General features: G+C 34.1%; 1 protein-coding gene across 3 annotated transcripts in view; it reads right to left on the bottom strand.

Annotated features, from left to right (window-relative positions):
• by (focal adhesion protein tensin) overlaps positions 1-19,683 on the bottom strand; it is a 554,755-nt gene extending 535,072 nt beyond the window's left edge. For 2 of the 3 annotated variants that reach the window (XM_089651274.1, XM_089651276.1), the window contains exon 1: positions 19,549-19,683. The gene's annotated coding sequence lies outside the window, so the exon portion shown is untranslated. Of the gene's footprint in view, positions 1-19,348; positions 19,447-19,548 lie in introns of those variants that run through there. The other variant, XM_089651275.1, reaches the window with a different exon arrangement.
• Positions 19,684-20,222: the final 539 nt, after the last annotated feature.

Here is a 20,222-nt window from a genome sequence, read left to right as displayed (position 1 = left end):
GTACAGGTACTGGACTGGGTCACTGAACAGACAATAAGAAGTGTGATCTGTGTGAAAGAAAATAGTTGTCGCCAATTTACGTAAGACCTTTCGACTCCTGTACCTCAAACAAGCCAATAAAAACACCTTCTTCACATTTAAAACACTTTGTCTTTATTTTATTTTTTTATAAATTATTTTTTTTAAATTACAATTATGGTGATTTTCTCAACTACCTTACTAGGCTCATGCCCGTATAATGGTAGTCGTGCATGATTTATGTAAGAATAACAATAAAAATGAAATTGTTCGAGTAAAACAACAATTAAAAAATTATTATTATTATTGATCCATATTAGAAATAAAAATATAAAGATAAAACTGATTGACAAAAAGGGTATTTTAAAGAAAAAAGAAATTAAAATACATGCGAAATTATTTTATTTCGTTATATGTATATTTTTTTGTAAATCTCGGTACGTGCTCGTGAGCTACCAGCACTAGAGACATCTCTTGGCAAACTTTATAAGCTTTATGAGCTACTAGCACTAGAGACATCTCTTGGATAACACTTTAATATTTGAATTTCTAGCATCAGATACGTAACTCGAATCATCACAGAAAGAAATTCAATATTTTAAAAATCGTGATCAAATTCACAGAAATTGAATAAAAATGGAGCTTACTTCGGGCACACTGACACGCTCACAACACTGCTCTATAGGCTTATCTCTACTTACCTACTCAGTAAATAGTTAATAATATATTTATGGTTGAACATGAAGCCAGTGGCGTTTAAAACGACGCGACGCCCCAGTTTATAGGTCACATTAAACTTTAATACATGGATAATACACAAGTATGGTAGGTTGAGTACAGGTCGAGGGGAAGCCTATACGTTACGATCTATTCAAAACATATCATTGACCCAATTAAGTCAAATAATTTAATTTTTAATAAAATAGAGCTATGAGAATTATACTGAATAAAAATAGACATTACAAAATCAAGGAAATGTTGAAGGCGTCATCAGTATATCGTATTTGGTCATTTAAACAAATTATTTTCTTCAATACATCATTTTTAGACAACAAAATAATTAATGGACAACATCAATGTTTTATGTACACCAGAGGTTCCCAAAGTGGTCTATATGGACCCACAGGGGTAGATATCGGCTTGCTGGGGGCCATGTTAGCGAGAAAAAATCTCCACGAGATACAAATGATGGTACATACGAGCGGACCCCCATTTACATCAATTCATCAACATTTAGAAGTTCCGTAAATTACACAATACACCTACCACAAATATCACAGTATTACGTATTACTAATAAGACTGAGAAATTACTTATTGATATTTGTAATTTTATATTTCGTTAAATTGTTTATTGAGGTATATAAATAGAGTACCTACGTTTTTCTTGTCAGAATTAATATATTGAAGCAAAACATTGCACATTGGAAGCCCCGAATTTTCCTATTCTTCCAGATGTTTTTTAAAAAACGTCCAGAGTAATGACAATGACGTTTTAGTCTACGTTCAACATTTAAATGTACTTCACACAGACTTCAAAACTAAGTTTGAGGACATTCTGACTATGGAAATGGAACGTTGAAGAATCGAATATCATATGACCTTTTGACATGTGCACCGATTCATTGTTACGCGGATGACAGTACAGTTCATGATAGCTTTTTGTTTGACAAGCCCCCAAAGGGCACACAAACTCCAACGGCTCGGAGGGCTTTGAAGCAGAGAATGGACGGTTATCTCGAGAGTATTTCCTCCTGGGGTAAAAATAATCTCGTCGAATTTAATGTTTCAAAGACCCAATCCTGTCTGATTACGTCTAAAAGGGATCCAAATGATAATCTAGTCTCCTTCAACGGAAGCAATCTTCCGAACAGGCCTTCCATTGATATGCTTGGTATAACTATAAGTGACCAGCTCAGGTACGGGGGCTCCATCGAAGCCAGAGTAAAGTTGGCCTCTCAGAAGCTGGGCGTACTGTACAGGGCCCGCAGATACTTTAATAATACACAACTGCTGACCCTGTACAAATCGCAAGTGCGCCCTACTGTCGAATTTGGCAGCCATCTCTGGTCCGGAGCCCCTAAATACCTGAAAAAAACCCTTGACTCTGTGCAAAAACGGGCGGTCCGTTTGATAGATTCCCCAATCTTAACTAACGGACTGCAATCTTTAGAGCACAGGCGTCGGGTAGGTATGCTGTCCTTGTTCTATCGGTATTACAATGGAAGATGCTCTGAGGAACTAGCGTCATTGATCCCTTCGGCACCGGTGCATAGTCGGGATACACACCAAACGCGCGCCCAACATTTGTACACAGTTGACATTTGTCACATGAGAACGGGTCGCTTCTACGACTCGTTCTTAAGTTCAACAGCTCGGCTATGGAACGAACTGCCGGCCTCTGCGTTTCCTCCCTCCTACAACATGGGACTCTTCAAGACCCATGTTCACTCCTTCCTCTCCACAAAAAGACCCTCCACACAGCATCCCCAAAGATGACATAGGCCCTGAGGGAAATTATTTTCTTCACGGCCTCCTGTGTGGAGTTAATATAAAAAAAAAAAACAAAAAAAATGACAAGAAGAACTGATCTGAATAAGCACTAACAAAGAATTTAAGGAGCAGTTTGACCTACAGAGAGAAATTCCCGTTAATTATCCTGCTTCATTTCATGACATTCTGCACAATCTAATGACAGAGGAACTATACTGCCACCCATTTTTTGGGCAGGCAAGGAAAGGGAATTTTCTTACGAAAAAAGAATGATTATCACATGGGACGTTTAAGGAAAATTCAGTATTCGGCAGGCAGGGGTATACAGAAAAAAATAATTTGACAAGTGAAAAGATTTTGGGAACCTCTGATGTACACCTCAAAATAATGTTTTTTACTTGTACATGTACATTACATTCATCATGTACATTCCACCTGTCGAAGTTAGTGCAATTTACACCCTGATAGAGAAATTGTTTTAACATAGCAGCATTTAATAATCCAGCAGGGCATATTTTTTATAGATAAATTATGTTATAAATGAGACAGAACGTGGCATTTTGAGACGAGATTGAACATAATACATATTGCAAATATCGTGTATCATAATAATTGAATCTATAAACTGACATACACGACGTAACCTGTCTTAAAATGATGCATAAAATTATTTTCAGAATATCGAAAGAAAAAACAACAAAGAATTTTTTCTAATAAATACAACCTTTTTTCCGTCCCCAACAAATTTATTATTATTCACGTTGTTTGTAAAACTATATACCCTAAACAAAAAAGACATATTCCCCGAGATCGATGGCAACATTGTCACTAACTGACAAATAGCCACATACTAATATTGTGGTTAAACTAAGTATTCCAGTTTAGTAAAGCAATAAATAAGCTATTTGTAACCCATACTTACTACTTCATTTCCTTGCTCTGAAAGAATCTTTGGCGTAACTTACAAAATGCTTTCAAAGCTAAGGCTTTCACGGCAAAAAATCAACCTTTTTCTTTCATGGTTCTTTCCCTGCTTTTTTCATCCCCGCAGTTCTCAGACACTTTTCTCGGATATTTTAGTCTTTATACACTAAGTTTCTCTCCTTAGTATCTCATACCGCTAAAATATGGGTGTCATTCTCGCGAGGGGAAATATTCGGCCAGGTATTCTCCGGTGGAAATCTTCGCAGGTTTTTGAGTGTTTTGTTCCATTTTGTATTTTTTTCGTTTTTTAACATGAAATTGCTTTTAAAAGGACGTCATTAGGAGGCATGTATCACCTGTAAAGGGAATGCGCACTGCACATTGAACTGTGGAAAATTCTAAAGGTAATCAGTTATCATTTATTGTCGACCGATAATAAAATATATAAATTTTTTTGTTTATGTCGCAAGAGCAACAGCATTCTGGATTTGGCATTGGAACGCACAATGATGAGAAATGATCAAGAGCAAAAGAAATGGGATAGGAGAAGGATAGAGAAAGTTAGGAAGCACCAGATTATTAATTTCTTATCACTAATTAAATAATTATCAAGCTAGACTTTGGTTCATAAGTTTCGGTTCTCACTTCGGAACGTTTACAGCACGTTTCACCACTATGAAACACATAATTGTTACATACATAGTCACCCATTTACTTCTGTGTTTATATTATATAAGTGACATTTGCAGGTAAACTAGTTTGGCATTCTGAAATGCCAAATAGTCTACAAAAAAGAACGAGTGAATGAATGGTTGTCACGAAATAAAGAATATCCTAAAACATATGAGAAACAGGGTGGAAGGAGTTGCAAGAGAAAGGACGGGGTGTTACTGGGTAACACCAGATCAATAATTGATCGAAGCTTACAACTAATAATCTAGACTCCAGAGTGGCTAGATGTATATTTGTAAGCAAAATTGCTACTTTAAACAGTCCCTCGTAAAATGAATTCATGAAACATAATTCATAAAAATGAGTAATAAAGAATTCCGGTAAAATTTGATATTTCGTAATATTTTTTTACCTTCTAAAATTGTTCAGAAAATCTCCTTTCTATTTCATATCATCAAATATTTTAAAATGTTTGTATTTTTCATAGCCCGCTAAAACGATTGAGTTCTAGCAGGGTACGCGTGACGTCATACGTACTTAGGTTTTGTCGGTTAACAGTAAAGTCAATCCCACTCGGGTCGGTATGAATCGAACAATTCTAAATTTAAATTTTGAATTTGAAGATTTCTAAAAAAACATGATTTCTTTTGAAATAATTTATATGGCACAGCACAGCACAACTTGACACAAGGCCGACCCATGATGTAGCGGTGTAAGTTCTATCAGAGCCCGCCTACTAATCGTAAGTCTGTTACGGATTTAATCGTTTTTAAATGAGTTGATCTATAAATCTATATGAATGTATGTTTTTAAGCCACAATTTTTCCAAACAAGTTACTTACTGTGCGTGAATTATTCCGATATTTACTAATTCGCTATAATCTAAATCGAGAGTTAAATAAAATTAAAATTATTTCTCCTAGTTCCTAATGAGTTGAAATTAACTCATTTGTGGAAGTATAATAGTTCGTTTGTTCTAAATATTAAATCTCCGAAAGTTCTTCTCAGATTGCTTTGAAATATTGACACAACGGTGCATTTAAATACTCGTATGTTTTTATATTCCTATGTTATACAGATGTCTCATGTGACAGGCAAAAACAAGCTTTTCTTGAAAAACAGCACCATCTGTTGGACGCAAAAGCAAAACGCGCCACTGTTTCTCTATCTGCATAGACACACTGAGACAAAGCAACAATAAAATATGTTATAATGCATGGTGTCCAGGAACTAGTGGTATACACGGGCAACTGGTGAATCTACATCACATTTGGAGTCGATTTTGCCGTACAACTTTTTTGATTTGAGCAAGTCAATAAAGCAGATGTAATTTTTAAGTCCAAAATTCAAATAAATCGTACGCTGCCTACGTTACTATCAGCTGTTAATGGTCTTTTAAAATATGAAGAAACTTAAAAGTTGAATAAAGTTTTTTTTCAATAAATATGCTTATATAAAAAAAATTGGGTTCTCTATGTGATATATATTTCCAAATTACTCGCTTGTTCCACAAGCTCCCAGACACCTTGTATATGGACTAGAGACGTCGTTCGGCATGCAACACTACGCATGTAACAATTTTCAGGGGGTTTTTAGGGAGGGCAATTTTTAACAATTTTGAGGGGAGAAGGAATAGGAGAGAGAAAAAAATTGAAGGAGTTACAAATTTTATTATCATAAAATAATATTCTTTAAGGGTTTATTATTAAGATTCTTTACTTCTGGCTTCTCGAAACAAGATAATGAATTATCTTGAATATACGCCCAATCATTCTTCCCAACAGCTGTCTCCAAAGTTGTGAAAGCTTTAACAATAGCCTCCCGATAAGAGAACAGAGAACGCCCCGAAGAATGAAAGAAGAAAAAGAAAAGTGACTTCGCGATTAAAACGGAATAGCAGGCATAACGTCCACAACACGAAATACAGGAACACACCACGCTGTCGCCTTGCTAAAAGTCTCGCAACTTGTAAAAACATAGTACAGTCTTGTATCTCGTATCCAGAAAATGTCTTGGTTGGCTGGCCGATTTCTTTGATGTTTTGGCCCGGCTAGCGGTTAGTTACACTGCAGATTAGGGTGGACTGTTAAATTTATTTTCGAATTTCTGGGTCTTAGTTCGATAGTGCGCATACCGATAACATAAATCTATACAACCTTTGGTCCTCTTTTCAAAAACAAATAGTGTTAATGGTCAAACTATTTTATATAATTTATTTTTTAACATCCTCTACAGCTAGCACATACGCAAAATGTTTTTTTTGTCTCTATCGATTTTCGACCACCTTACTATGCTGATGCCAGTATCACGGTAATCGTTTTGAGGTATTAGTAGGTACTTTGTCTCTTCTAATATAATCACAATAATCAATCTTAGGCAGAATAAAATTCTTCTGCGAGGGTCTTATATCATATTTTAATACATCTAAACTATTTACTCCAGATATCTTATAGTGTTAGCTATCATATGTATTATTTTATTAAAATATATTATTTCTTATCCAAAAGTATCATTAAATCGCTGACGAATTATTTAAGCCAAATTGCGATACCTGCCCAGCTATTCCAAGTAGATAATATATAAGTATATACATATTAATATTCTGGTCAGATAAAATATTCTCTGTTATTATAACATCCTATACCTTAATAGAATTTATTTTATATTAATTACTATTCATTATCATAAACACCTCATACCTCGATTTATGTCAGGTCTTATACAAACCTAGCATTCATTCAACTATTGTTACACTAGAAGATTTTTTTCCAAATTATGTATTGTCTCACTGCACTTCTATTAACAACTATATCACTTGCAATAACATTTTTGTGAATACATTACTTGTTCTGTAATTTATTACTAATATTCTCCTGTGTACCACTATATACTTTTAATCCGATGTATCATTCTATTGTAAAGGCCATTTAATGGCGTTTAAATTAATAAATAATTTTTTAAATCACTCCGCAATATGAGATTTTGAGCAGAATGTTGAAAACTTATTTGTGTCCTACGGTCGAGTATTGAACTGCTGAAATAGGAGTAAACAAAATAATGGTACTAATTCATAAAATACCTTTATTTGGGTATTTTCACGCCATCCAAGGTAGTTATACCTGATAATTCCTGAAAAATACCTGATAAATACCCGATAAATACCTGGTAAATACCTGACAAATACCTGATAATTTTAATCTGGTTACCAAGAACTGCTAAAATCATTTCAAGCCATGTTTCAATTGAAATAATAAATATAAAATATTTATTAGAAAGCTCCATTTTTGTGCACCGCAAGAGCGCTGTACAATTACCCAAATACACCCCTCACAATCTCTATGCATTTTTTTTTTACTTTATTTATTTTCATTTCTTTACATATATTATACATATTAATAGACAGTAAATAATAACATAATATATATTACCAAATTGTATACACAAGAAATGAAAACCCACTAAGGCACTGCCTGAGTGTGGGTAATATAAAACTATTACTATATTTCAAGTACCTAAGTATAATATAATATATAAGTAGAAAAAGTTTTTTTTTTGTTTATAGTTATTATAAAAGTAAAGAGAAAACATTATGTACAATAGTTTATAAAGTTTCAGCAAGTGAGTTGTAGAAAGGATCAATAAATTTATATAAAAAGCGTTTCAATATCTGCGTCATTCAGCCATAATTTTACCTCCTTAACATATTCTATTGTTTTATTTATCATTTGAGTTTGTAGTGGTAGAAGGTTAAATGTACGAGGACCAATGAAACTGCTATGTGTCTGCATTAATTTAGTATTGAGGCCCACCCTACTACAGACAAGCCACTAGTACTAGCAACTAGCAACTCGCTAATGTGTGTGAATGTGGATGTGTTTTTGACCCAGATTGTTTGTTTATTTACGGGCGTTGCCAATGGTGATAGTGATGATACCCTCACTGGTTCCGTTTCCGCTTCTCGGACCGCCCGAACCCAACACATGTTGTGATGCTTTTTTTAACACGAAACGTTTGTTGTTTTACTAAATGCAAATGGGTGCTGTCGATTGACTGATCGGCTTTGATAATTATATTTATTGCGTCTTGCTAAATTTAAAAGCTATACAAAACTACAACAGACAGCGAGGCAATGTTTATACGTGATGCAACGCTTTATGTTTACGATCCCGAAGCGTCGAAGAGTGGGTTAATTATTATAAAAATTATTTAACCACCCAACCTTTTTAATATTTTTTTTAAATTTGATTGTTGCAAACTACTGCATTTAATAAATCTAGATATTTAAAATATAATAATATATCTTTATACAAGTTACTGTCAGAAAGGTAAGTAATGATAAGGAGACGACATACAAAGCAGACACGCCTGACAGACGTGCATGCCACGAAGCGAATGAAATACCTAACGGCAAGTATCGAAACAATAGGACAGTAATTATGAAAGTGATTTTTTTTACATTAACTCCACACAGGAGGCCCTGAGGAAAATAACTTCCCCGGAATATAACAATAAGTGAGTGTTAAAACAACAGTGACTGATCCGATAATTCCTGTGAACAAAAAGGTTGCTTTGCAAAGTAACTATGATGTTTGTGTCACACAAAGCATTTTTTGGGCGTGTCCTATACAGATTATATTTTTTAGTGTCATACGAAGCCCGTTTTGGGGGGGGAGTCGGAGGACATGGAATATCATTTATTTTTTACGAGATCTGTTACGTTGACAGCTGACAGTTGCGTGACCACGGCAGCTCCCTAATTCATCTGAACTATGGCAGGAAAGGTCATCATTTTCAAATATCGCTCGGCTAGCAGGTCTCGGCACAACATCAAGGCCACGCCCACACGTATTATATATGACATGTCTGTATTGTATAACGAACGATGCCGAAAAACGCTTTAAGAGTATAGCCTCGTGTGCCACAACCATGAATACCATTTAAAATATGCGGAAGATTTAAAGTATATATTTCTGATTCTGATCATCATACTAAAAATGTGCATTTTTTATATTTTCATTCAAAAATATTTTTATTTGAAAAACTATTAAAAACCGTACTTTCCGAGACGGTTCCAACTGGCTACAACGTCATTATGATGTAGAAAACATTGTACATTGGCCGGTGTGACGCCAGCACCGCCATAATGACGACCAAAACGAACATGTCGTTTTAACTGCAAAACAAAAATGGCATATTTTAAAATGTTATATGGTCAAAATCTGTAAAAAAAGTTTTTTTTCAAAAAAAATGCTTTAATACGAGTACCATAATAATGTGCTTACTTTAAATTCATTTTAAGAGGATTTAAGCTAAACGATGCACACATATGGTTATTTAAAAAAAATCTATTTAAATATTTCAAATTAAAACTTCAGAAGACAAGATCAAAGTTGATCATTTCTTCACCAAAAAAATATTTTAGAAAGATATACGAGTTGGTATAATAATGAAAAATAGTTTAGGAGATGTGAAGAAGAACCCGAAGCAAGAACAAAAAATTCATTAATATTGAGCCTCCATCCTCCCCTACTCATTCTGTAAAATGCGTGAAGGTAAATTATCAAATCATCTAATATAAAACTTCGAAGTAAAAAATAAATTTTGAAGATTTAGAGTTCGATATAGACCTCAGGGGAATATTCCAGAAACGCAACGAAAATATCATTTTCTCCTTGGGTGTGATTTATTATACTGTGAAGTTCTTTGGAAATACCGAACCAAGTGAAATTCAGATATAAAAAAGTTTTTCTTATTTTTTTCTGAATCCAACCTTCCAAGTTTAGCGGTTAAAGCGGCTGTCTTTTGTCTCAGAATTCGAGACATCAAAAAAAAATATTTTTAAAATTTTCTACTAGCTTCCTGTTTCTAATATTGTAAAGATACTAATTTCTCTTGCGTGTCTATCTGTAACTCTGGTTCAATAAAAGTAGAACTCGGATTTACTTTCAGTATCATTTTCAAAACTGGAAAAGATTGTAAATTAATGTATCTACCTATAATTCTTTTAAAAATACCAAATTTTTTTAGTCATTTTGTAGTCCTTAAATTAAACTTAACTATTTTATCTTCTTTTACCACATAATTATTTTAATAATTCATTGAAATGTCGTTGAAATTTGGCATTTTGTAAGTTTTTCAAGTTTGTCTGCGCTTTTTCAATTTTCAAGAAAGCGGTATTTACTAATTGGAATTTGGAATATTCCATGATTTTGTAATATAGGTACCGTTATGTTATTTTTCATTGAATATTTCAAAGACAATTTCGAAGGTAAATATATTATTTACGCTACAAAATATGCTACTTACTAAAGAGATAAAACCGATAAAAGAGTGCTGTGGTTGTCTGTGCCCGAGGAAAGGTCAATTTTCACACTTTAATTGAAATTATAAAACAATATTGAAGTTCGTTCTTAATCATAAAATCATTTGCCTAGGAATCGTAACGTGATAATTGGTGTCATCTTTGTTGTTTCGAATCGGTATTATTTTCATACGTCTATTAATTCTCCTTTCAGTGTAAGACTCCTTTTGTGGAAAGTTGGTAAAAACGTTCCTAAATAATTTTGAAGAATTAGACATAATGAAATGAAGTGCAAATAATAATTATCTGATATTCAATAAAATAAAAAAAATTATCTAAGAGTCCAATTTTAAAGTTGTTCCATTTCTCCCGTATGGAAACCGACGTTTTGATCGTAAGCAAAATATCGTATGTAAACAGATCGTAAGCGCATTTGATCGTAAATTACCATTTGATCGTAAACTGTACATTATCTCATAAAATAAATTATTACACGTAAATTATATCGAATCTCTTTACTTTAACATGACACAGACTATTATTTGCTTTTTATTTGACCATGTTTATTTTGCTTAATTTATAATACTATACTTATAATTTTACAACCCTTTTGTGCAACTCTACCCCTCTCTTGATGCTTTGTCCTCTTCTAATATGCATTCTCTCTCTGTTCATTTTTAAACTTATGTGTATTATATTGTAAATGTCTGTACTTAGGTTAGTTTGTAATAATACTGTCCTGAGAAAGGTTAGGATACCTAAAACTGATAGTTGACACAGAGTATACATTTTGGTCAAGTGGTCAAAATAAAGTAATTTTTCACATAATTATAATGTCAAGCCACAAAGTGATTGCTATCTTCGATAATTTAATATTTTCACCTTCTGGAAACTTTATACGTGTAAGTATTCGAGGTTACTACCAGTACTACAGAGCAGTGGGGCTGAACTGTTTAATTATGGATAAAATTATTATACCGATGGGAAAACAACAGTTTCTTGTGGCCAAGTTCATCTCTGATGACTCTGTCGCGCATGATTAGGAAAGCAATCTCTCCCCGGCTCCCCCAAACTCCTTGGCTCCCCGCCCAGCCAACGCCAATAATTACACGCTCCAAGACGTTTAACTTTTAACAGTGGCGTAGCGACCGGTTGGACAGTTTGGGTGGCTGCTCAAAGGGGCCCTGCATCAAAGCGGGCAGCCAAATTAGTTGGTATGTTACGCAAAGTTTACACCTTTGATGCGAGTTCACTGTGTCTCTTAATTAAAGGTCGCATTGTCCAAATTAATATTCCAATAAGCAGGTATTAGGTTTTCTTAGAAGGCAAATTATTATAAAGTAAAAAAATATTGTAAAAAATAAATAAAGTAAAAAAATTATTTTAAAGTAAAAATTTCAATGGCATATTTTGAACTCATATCAATTGGCTTATAACGCCTCAAACCTCTCTCTAATTCTGTCAGAAGGTCAGAGTATTTCAGTTTGCAATCAAATCCAAAAAATGGAATATTTCTAAACGTAATATCTAAAAACTAATAACTGGTTTTTTAAAAGTGATAAAATAAGCCTTCCAATTCTATTGTTAGGAATAAATATATTATTTTGAAAAACTAAATTTTTTAATTCAAACTCAAAAACGGTTTGAAAACGGCTCACCTTACGATTTTTCTATCAGTTGATAACGATAAAAATACGCACATATTTTATTAGACAAATAATAAATATTACGATCACCTCACTTTTTGTGGTTTCATTTAAAAATAATTGATAAATTCACAAAGTTAATAATATTTTTTCTCAAATTGCGGTCGGAAGCATTGGTTACATAGAAGTGTATATTTTAATTGTTCTGTGGATAACTTTTAGATTTTAACATAAAGCGTGATAATTTCTCTTTTAATACAGTTTTGGTCATATTTATCACTATGACAGTAAGGGAGATACCGTTGTATTACTACGAGACCTATGTGAAGTGTTCCCAAACGTGAAAAAATAGCCTGAGGGGATAAAAATGAAAAATGGCCCATTCTTTCATGATGAACTCGTATACTTATTAAATGGCCGATTCTTTCATGATGAACGCGTATACTTATTAAATGGCCGATTCTTTCATGATGAACGCGTATACTTATTAAATGGCCGATTCTTTCATGATGAACGCGTGTACTTATTAAATGGTCAATTATTTCATGAAGAACGCGTATATTTATCAAATGGCCGGTCCTTTCATGATGAACATGTATACTTATTAAATGGCCGATTCTTTCATGATGAACGCGTGTACTTATTAAATGGCCAATTCTTCCATGATGAACGCGTGTATTTATCAAATGGCCGGTCCTTTCATGATGAACGTGTATACTTATTAAATGGCCGGTCCTTTCATGATGAACGCGTATACTTATTAAATGGCCGATTCTTTCATGATGAACGCGTGTATTTATCAAATGGCCGGTCCTTTCATGATGAACGTGTATACTTATTAAATGGCCGATTCTTTCATGATGAACGCGTGTACTTATTAGATGGCCAATTCTTTCATGATGAACGCGTGTATTTATCAAATGGCCGGTCCTTTCATGATGAACGTGTATACTTATTAAATGGCCGATTCTTTCATGATGAACGCGTGTACTTATTAAATGGCCAATTCTTTCATGATGAACGCGTGTACTTATTAAATGGTCAATTCTTTCATGATGAACTCGTTTACTTATCAAATGGCCAATTCTTTCATGATGAACTCGTTTACTTATCAAATGGCCAATTCTTTCATGATGAACGCGTTTACTTCGTAAAAATATTTTACTTGTTTAGATGCTCAAATTGAGACTATATAAATCGACATATTATTTATTATTCAGCGTAGTGTCGAAATTTCAGAAAATCACGGAAAACTTCCATGGATAATGTAAATTTCCACGAAATCGCTTAAATAAATGAAAATCAGTAGAATCAATAGATCGCAGACCAGCATAGCATAATGCTAACAAAGCCAGCAACAAATTATTACGATCTTGTGACATTTCTAGTGCAAATGGGAAATTACTTACCCCATTCCATCTTTTAGGTCCTAGGAAACTGAAAGATTGATGCAAACATTCAAACGAACTGACCTATAATAGTCAGATAGCTGGAAACCGGTGACTAATTACATTATTTGTGACATTTTTGGTGCAAAAAGGGAACCCCGTTCCTTAATCCAACTTTTTGTTCCATGGCGACAAAGATTTATGAAAACCAACCGAACTTACGCGGAGAAAAAACAGTTTTGATCATTTATTAAGAATTTCTTCAAACCATTAGTAATCCGGTTAAAACGGGTTTGCAGGCTTTAACGAATGAATTAACAAGTTTCCTGATAAAGTTTTAATAAAACGCTAATGTATTATCACTATGTCGGAACACGTGTTCATGAAAATCTTAATATTTTCGTATTTCATTGTTATATATTATTATCAAGACAAATGCACGTGCATGAACACCTGTTCCAATGTATTAGGAATTTTCAAAAAGTTTATCAGGAAACGGATTGCAATCCCGTTTTAAGTTTCCAATCCCTTTTTCAAGACATCAAAAATAAAAAGATAACGATCACAACTAGGAATCGAATCCAGGATCTCTATTCTTACCGGGACAGCATCTTAACCACTGGTTGACAATTAACTTTAACTCTTACCTTTCGATAACAATTAATTTTAACTCTTAACTTTCGATAACAATTAACATTAACCCTTAACTTTCGATAACAATTAACTTTAACTCTTAACTTTCGATAACAATTAACTTTATCTCTTAACTTTCGATAACAATTAACTTTAACTCTTAACTTTCAATAGTAATTAACTTTCAAGCGGTTAAGACGCTGTCCCAGTTATTTTCGATGTCTTGTTCTGTTTCATGTTTCGTTTAGATTTGTTAGTATTATCTTCTTCTTCAATGATATATTTTTAATAAATTAGCAATACTCATATTTCTCCATACACCAATATACAAAACCAAAACGTATAAAGAGTTTGTAACATTTATGCAAAAAGAAAAATTCATTTCCCATTTAATCTTTGGTTTTATACTGAAAAATTTACGCAAACTTTTAACTGATTTTTCGTAACAATAAGTTCAGAATTGTAAAAGTCAGAAAGCCATAACAGATTATCACATTATTGTGGCAGTTCGGTCTCTGGTGTAAAAATGAAAGCACGTCCCCATTTCAGGTTCTTGTTCCGCAGTGTCGGAAAGTTTGATGCAAACTTTAAACCGAACTGACATTTCCCAGTGGAAAGTTCACGCTATTTTCTTTTATAACAGAATAACAGCGGGAAACGCCGGCTTCTTTACCTAATTCGATTACGTGTGAGGTACAAACGTCTACCAATTACATTCATACTCTCTTTGTTCGATATATACCGAGGTGTTTTATGCTCTATTTTATACTCAATGGGGGTGGAGTTGATCGTAAACCATTTATGTACTGCAATAATCTAGCCGCCATATTTTTTTCTAATTTATTTATTATCCTGGGTTATTACAGACTGTTCGCATGTGAGTGAAAACAATCCAATTACACAGACTCAGTTAAAAATGCATAATACAAATAAGATACATAATACAAAGGAGAGAAAAAAATAGGACAAGGAGAAAAATGATTATTGCTAATTTATTAAGAATCTCTTCAAATTATAAGTAATCCGATTAAAAACGGGATTGCAGGCCCTAAACGAATGAATTGATAGGTTTTCTGATAAATTTTTAGTAAAATACGAATGTATTATCACGATGTCGAAATACATAATCTAATATTTTCACATTTCGTCAATATATATTATCAAGGCAAATACAGATGCATGAACATGTGTTCCGATATATTTAACAAAATAGAAAATAGAAATTAACAAAAGTTTATCAGTAAACGGCCGTCTATCCCGTTTTTAACCGGATTACCAATAATTTGAAGAGATTCTTAATAAATTAGCAATGTTCTATTTTCTCCGTGGAGAAAGGAGAGATGGGCTGGTAAAAATATGACCAATTTAATCATATTATTCAACTCTAAAATGTAGTTATAAAATAATCCAGAAGATTTGCAACACATAACTTTTAGCCGAGCTTGACTTGAGATGAAAAGGGTTTAAGTCGGTAGACGATGTTGAAGTTGAAGTCGGTTCATCCGATTGCTAACCGAGCGTCCTGCCAGCCGGGCTGTCGGTCAAATCTGTGTCTTGTAAGCCGCTATTTAAATGGAATACGCTCAACAAGCCGTTTATGGAAGGGCATTCCATATTTTGTACTTCTTTCCTCCAACGACAAGAGTTTCTTCAAGACCCACGTGTTCATTATAGAAAAGATCCCTCGCAAAACATCTTCAAACACATATTAGAGGGAAAAGCTGCAATCGATAACTATACAATATCGGATACCGATTTGACATACGCTGGCAATACTGGCGTATCTGTCTATGAAATTCCTAAAGACGGCTATGTAAAAGTTGTAAATTGACAATGTTCGGTTGAAACATTATCGTCATTATATACTTTGGCAGACCGCATGAGCATTTTCACAAAAAATGGAATTATTTAGTTCATGCGCTCTTTAGTTATGAGTTATGACCTTATGACTAACAACTTTTGTTTCTCCAAGTTGGAACGGAATCTTTTGATCGTTCCTTAGATAAATTAATTAAGTCTATGGATCGTGTATACGTTTTTTACTTAGAATTAGTTATTAGTAATTCTAAGAGCTTAGTTAGTTCACCTACATTCACTAATAAGCCAGTTATTTTCCATAACGAACGACATTATCCAAAAGTTTGCATATTAACAGCTCAATCACATTTTGACCGTGCTCGCAAATATCGCTAACTGACCACAGATGACAGATTTTGTCAATATCGTATTGACATAGGGCTTTATGTAAACTGCGAATATATTATCACGATGTCGGAACATGTGTTCGAATTATTGAAGGCCTGCAATCCTGTTTTTAACCGGATTACCAATAATTGATAGAGATTCTTAATAAATGTATAAATCGTGTACCGACGATAAAACTTTAAATGTTTTTAAAATATTGAGAAATGACACTAAACTGCGCTATATAAATGCCATGTTATTATTTTTATTCATTTATCAGTTCCAATTTTGACTATGACAATTAAAATAATTCTCTATTAAAATATTATCCTTTAAGCAGGTAGATACTTTTTCGCTTGTCTATTTTCTTGACACAATCCGTTTCAATTTTTTAAATTAAGAGTAAATAATAATAATAATTTAGAGAAATTAAAAACAAATCCGGGTTCATTGAATCAGAGAATCAGAGTTACGCAGGACTCATAGAAAATTAAACTTAATACCTACTTTTAATGATTGGTACCTAAACTTCGAATATCCTAATTAGATTTTTTTGGCGGTTTCAATGGCAAAAAGTACTAAAAATTCAGTTAAAAAACATCATAGTAGATAGTTTGTTTGTATAGTTTTCTTCAGAAGAAATCGCCGTTTTAAAGCAATATTTCGGAGAGTTTTCATCTGTTATTGTTATTACATTTCAGGAAATATCTTAAGCGTTACCTATAATCAATGTCATTGAGGAGTTATTAATAGAATAACCATTCGTTACCCAAGTGAATGTTACAAAAGTCCTGTGAAAACTAAAACAAAGCTTATTTATTCATTATCCCAAAGTTCAGTGATCTAAATAATTCTCAATCAATGAAGCGATTAAAAATGAATCGACATAACACAGTCATGAAAATAAATCAAAGCTTCCAAACATTATGATGTCATGCATGAAGGTTTATTATATTTATCTGTTTATCTGCGATACGATATTGTATTATCTAAACATATCAATGTGAAAAGGGACTAACCCACACCAAAGAAATTAATAAGTGATATTAAAAACTATTATTTAATCATTGAAGACAATGCTCAAACGAAAAATTGAAACAGAAAATCATAAAAATTTTCCGTCGCATTTAGGAATTGAACCCTGATGACCGAAGGTGATAGTGTCGGATTACCTCATTGGTAGAGCAATGTCCTGGCAAGGCTGAGGTCCTGGTTTTAATTCCTAACTAACTAACTAACTAACCATCACGCCGTTTCCCCGCAGGGGTAGGCAGAGAGGACGGACCGCCAAACAACTCGGTCTTGGCACACACTCCTTGCCTCATTCACATTCATACATCGTCTCATACACACTCTTTTATTATTCTGACTCTTGACATGGCCCGACTCAAGTATATGATTTGTCTTCGTCGGGCGTCCCGGACTTCTGCTACCATTCACATTTGCATCGTATATTCTCCTTACACTTCTTTCTTCTCTACATGGCCAAACCATTTAAGCATCCCTTTCTTGATCTTACTCATTACGCTTACATCAGCCTTGCACTCTTTGTTCTCAACATTTGCACTCTTTGATCTCAACATTCCTCACACGATCATACATGGTTTTACCACACATACGCCTCAGGGATCTCATTTCAACAGCATTCAATCTACTTTCATCCTTTCTTTGCCTAGATAGAATAATACAGATAATAATTGTTTATAATTGAAGAACTATAGGTACCTTTCCCTAATTTCTAATATGAAGGTATTTGATGAATATATTATACTAGGTGACGTGTACCTGGCGTTCCTCGGAGTTACGAATTGTTTTTGATTGAAGTTTTGAGGTTGTGAATTCTAGTGTACATGAAAACTGGATCTATTTTTAAATTTGAAATAATATTATTCTAATAAATTGAAAAAGTTTTTGTTTTACTTGATCGTGCCACGTTTTTCTCGGGCGTGCCAGACTTCCACCATTCAATACTGTACACCACATAGTTACTATTAAAAACAACTACATCATATCTATTTTTATTCTACTCCGTATCTCATTCAGTGCAGAGATAATGCCTTAAGCCTTTCTTGGATATCTCCGACTTCTTCTATTCAAACTACTCTATAAAACTCCCGACATCAATAAGAACCAACTTTGAAATTTTCAGCGTAATCGGTCCAGTAGTTTGAAAGTCTATAGTGACAAACAAATAAATATGTTTATATGAGTATATATATAGATAGATAAGTAATTGGCTTATTGCTTTCTACTTTGCGATAAAACGACAAATATAAAATAAAGAAAAAATGACAATTCAGCACACCTACAAAAAGTGATATAAAGTCATGAAAAGTGATGAAACAAAAACTAGGTTACATAAGTATCTATTAAACCTAGATTTTGTTTCATCACTTTTAATGACCCTGTATCACTTTTTAGAGGTGTGTTGAATTTTCATTTTGATGAAATATCATGGAACCAAAACTGACACATGACAATACCCCCATCAAAATAACAAGCTTAAGATGGGTTGTTTTATAGAATTTATAAAAATTCATCAAATTTCAACGCTCATTTTCGGGTTCTGTGAAAGTCCTATTCAAGTTCTGCTATCGTATCATTATAGGCTAGTTGTTTGACACAACTGCAATAAAAACAGAACTTGAAAAAAAATTTCGCAGAACTTGTAAATTAACTTTGAAATTTGAAGAATTGTTCTAATTCTCTGAAACAACTGGTCCTAAGTTTGTTATTTTGATTGGGGTTATTGTCATGTGTCACTTTTCGAAATTTTCTTGTAAAACGAACATCAAAATTCTATCTTTTCATCACAAAACATTTTTTATGCTAATTGATGAATTAGTCATTCATGATATATAGTCAAAAACAAAAAGGAACTAACGCAAAAAAAATTAAAACAAAAATGGGGCAAAATATTCCCTTTTGTTTTATTTCAATATATTAGTGAATGAAAATAATTTGATTTCCAAAACTAACAAAGTTGGCAACATAAGTAAAGCCAATAGTACGAGCATGAATGTGCAAAAAGTATAAAAGCAAAACACCCCCCTACGCGGCTACCCCTGAAGTAAACTCTACCCTACTTACGACTGTCACTTCATCTCCTGGGTAGGGGTAGGAGTAGGTACTCGGAACTTTGTAAACATTACACAACCTCACTCAACATCAAACTGCGCGTGTTTTAAATGCAAAATAACGTACGTCAAAAAGTACGTATCATATCAATGACTTAGAATTATTATAAAAAGTAATCGTTTTGAATTAATTAATTTAAATGTTGTTTTTACCCCTTGCAGAGGTTGGTCGGTTGGCCGAGCGGGGTGACTTGACGCGTTGACGTTTCCGACGGTTCACTGTTACGTATTGCTAGTAGCGCCAGGGCGGGGAAAGTTCAGTTGGCGACTTGCCGCGGCGCCGCCCGCCGGTCCACTGCCGCCGCCGCCTGTCGCCTGCAGACTCCGCCGCCCTGCCCCTCGCCTTGCCCCACCCCCTCCCTCCCCCCGCCCACCGGGTGCCGCCCAGGCGGGATCTGTAATCTGTACCCCGTAGGTAGCACAACCCACCTCAGGTCTCATTATATCACACTCACTTAGTAGTGCGTACTAACTTCACCTCCGTGACATTTTTCATTGTTTGTTTTTCCGGGGTGCTTTCCCGACACTTTGATATCATCTTACGCCTCATCCTCTGGATAACCAAACGCCGATGACCCCCCCTAGCCAAGTGGTTACGACTTACGACTCTCGGTTATGGAACCAGGGGTAATGTCAACACAAAAACATGTCATTTCACAATAAATAGCGGCACGTTTCGGAGTGGTACATACTCTCAGTACCGCCTGTAGTAAAAGGCCATTATTCAGAATCGGAAAACTCCTGATGTTCAGAAGTGTCATAAAATAACTAGCTGACCCGTCGTTGCTTAGGGTAATCCTTAGGAGATAAACATACCATCGCGGACT

This window comes from Hesperophylax consimilis, chromosome 4, assembly GCF_061612785.1.
Source record: "Hesperophylax consimilis isolate HC1 chromosome 4, BYU_Hcon_1.0, whole genome shotgun sequence".
Classification (NCBI taxonomy): Eukaryota; Metazoa; Arthropoda; class Insecta; order Trichoptera; family Limnephilidae; genus Hesperophylax; species Hesperophylax consimilis.
The sequence above is the reverse complement of the archived record's forward strand: the minus strand, read 5'-3'. Positions and strand labels throughout refer to the sequence as shown.